Raw genomic sequence first — 3176 nt, 5'->3', positions numbered from 1 at the left:
GATGCACGAAGACTGGTTTTCATGGGAACGGGGCTTCGCAGCCTGAAGCTTTGCAGTCTCTCTCGTCATTAACATGCTTCTCCTGCAGCCTCGCTGGGGCTGCAGTGTTTGTGGAGGCAGAGATCAGAGAGTGCGCCAGGATTTGTTGTTGTCGTCGTCGTGGTCGTGGTCGTTGTCGAATTTGATTCCAATGTTCTCTGAAGCCGCCACACCAGATGGGACTTTTTCCAGACCTAATAGATTTTTACCATTCAGGCCCACTTCCTCAACCGCCGCATCTGGTCAAGGGCCAAAGTTGGATAGTGGCACTGCGCTTTTGATGCACAGCGCTGTGTCAAAGCCAGCGAGAGTTAATAGAGTAAAAACACACTTCAATAATCAAATAATCTGGACCGGACTGACCTGGGTGGCCCCCAAAGCCGAGCCACTCAAAAATAATGTCCCTCTGAAATATGATCCACTTTTCATGTGGAAACGCAGCAACAGCAGAGTTCAAATAGCTCCACTTCAAGCCACAAAAACAAATTGATTTGAGCAGAATTTTTGTATCTTCCGAGCAACTTTTTAACACAAAAATAACGAGCATGTTTTTCCAACGCATGACGTGGAAAGTACAGACGTTTGCGGACAAATGTAGGGAGTAAAAGCAAACAAGTCGTCACTAAAAGAAATGCTCAAGTAAGGCACGGATACCTGAAAAATGTGTGCTTGCTTGCTATAGCTTCCTCGCATCGTCGCGAGGGAACCTCTTATTTCTGACGAGCGCCGCTCAACATTCCGGAGATATTCCGGAATAGTTCTGTCACGGTGATTCAGGCGTGAGCTTTCCCAAGTGTTGCATGCATGTGTGTGTCAATGTGCGTGCGCGAGTGGGGTTGTTTCCTTTGTTGATGTTGTCGGGCGGGGGCGGGCGCCATATATGCCGCCGGTGCCTTTCGCAACGCAAACAGATATTTGCAGAACTTCTCCCAGGCTTTTCCTCGGGAAGGAAGTTGGTCGGCTACTCGCTTGCCTGCCGCTCACTCCTGGAAATTGCCGCCGCCGCCGCCGCCGCCGTGTTTTGGACCGAAGCTCCGAGCCGAGTGGAAATGAGCGCGTGTTGCCGCTGGCCTAATTAAAGTGCACTTCTCGCGAGGGGCTCCGGGGGGGTGGGGGGGGAGGGAGAGCGTCGGGCGGAGGTTCCACTGACTCTCCGCGTCGCCGCTCGTGCTCTCCGCACCGGAGGAAGCGGAATCTTAAGCAGGGTGCAATTTTTTTTTATAATTTCTATATATGTTTTTAACCATCTCTCCAGCTCATTGATACAGAGTGCACCCCCCCACCCCCCACTCCCACCCCCACACGGCCGCTTCCATAATAGCGGTCATTATCTCCTGGCCTGCGTGGCGCTGCTCCGTCGGCGCCGTCCTTAACAGGGGGCATCTATCACCGGGGTGGCACGGCGGTCTGCCGGGTCGCGCCGACCTCCGCGGACCCATTTATTTCCCTCCGCATCTCGGCACGGCGCGGCCCCTCTCTTTTCAATTAGCGGGACACGATTTTAAGACTTCATCAGTCGTCGGAGGTCGCCGGGTCTTATGGGCTTTTTTTTCTTTTTTTTTTTAATTGCAATTTATGATTTCATTTCTGGATGGCACGCAGGTAAATAGGCAGAGCTCCGAGAACATTTGAGTTCTCTAATATCGATGACACTCCCTTGATGATGCACCTGCTTATGTTGCGGGAATGCGTGAGGGTTGCCGTCGTCTCGCACTTCCTCCTGCCTCTGTTTTGTATCTTGTTGATTTATATATATATATATATTTGTTTTGCTGTGTGGCGGTGGGTGGGTGAGACATCATTATTTGGATTTGGTCCTCCTATGCCTGTGAGACCGGGGGCCCACCCAGAAGATTTGAAGGCGATGACGGGGAGCCTCTTCTCTTTTTTTTAGTCCTCACACCTGGACAAACACAGACTGCAGCTCTTCCTCCGCCGCTGCACTGTATTAAGCCAATTATTCCCCATCAGGGATTGTTTTCTGTGACAGCCTGTGTTTTGTGTACTCGGGCTTCAAAAAAAAAAAAAAAAAAGCGTAGCGAACGAGGTGTCAGCTACGGCGGCGGCGACTGTAAACATGTTTTTCTCCAGCAGTCGCTACGAGAGGATGGGAGGGAAAAAAAAAAAAAAAAAGTAGGCTGCTGTTGGAAGATTTAATTCCAAGGAGCCGGCCGCTCCCTGGGGCTCGCTAAGAAGCCCATCGCCAAAAAAAAAAAGAAAAAAAAAGCCTTCAATTAGCAGAGTGCTCCTTCATCTCCTGACCAAAGTCACCTTCAGCAATCAAATTATCTCCATATTTGAATAAAACAATCACTCCTGATCCATCAGAGTTCATTAGCCTCACCGGCTCTCGGCCTTATCAAGAAGATGTACGTGCAACGTGCAGGGCGACTTGTAGCAAAAAAAAAAAAAAAAAAAAAAAAAAAAGTCGGGTTAAATTTTGCATCTTTAGGCATCAGCGATGCTTCGGTGTTGCACAGCGGCAAGGCACGCACAAGTAATACGCAACTGCACATTGTGCCCCTGAAAATCACCGTGACGCCGCTGCCCGGCAAGAAATCTACTGGAAGCGCAAGTTGTTGTTTTGTTTTTTTTTTGTTTTTTTGTTTTTTTAAAAGCTCGCGAGTTTTAAATGTGACGCTGCGGTTTCTCTGTGTCAGGAGCTTCGGAGGGATTAAAGGTGATGGGCAGAGAGAGAGGCAGAAAATAAGACAACACGGAGACACTGCTGGGCTGCAGCTATGACAACAAGGCACTTTATTGCACATACGGTGACACTTGACACAAAACAAGTTGCTGGTTTTTTTTTTTTTCTTTCACCGAGTCGTCTTTTGTTATTTCCCCGCTATTGCCCAAAAAAAAAGAAAGAAATGTCATCCTGCTTCCGAGATGCATCGTGAAACTCTGATATCGCGTCGTCCCTGACAGCCGGATCAGATGCAGCATGTTTCATTTGTGACATCACAAAGAGTGACAAACAGTTACGTTTAAGTACCTGCATGAACCGTTTAATATCAATACATCGAACGCAACACAATGAGAGACACAAACCGTAAGTATAGCTACAAACCCCCCTCCCTCTCCCCTCCCTCTCCCTCTCCCTCCAAGACTCCTCCACCCCCCCAAAAAAAAAAAAA

Source organism: Nelusetta ayraudi, unplaced genomic scaffold (genome assembly GCF_046127955.1).
Source record: "Nelusetta ayraudi isolate G7.1 ecotype Tasmania unplaced genomic scaffold, CSIRO-AGI_Nayr_v1 ptg000132l, whole genome shotgun sequence".
Lineage (NCBI taxonomy): Eukaryota > Metazoa > Chordata > Actinopteri > Tetraodontiformes > Monacanthidae > Nelusetta > Nelusetta ayraudi.
Note: the sequence above shows the minus strand (reverse complement) of the source record.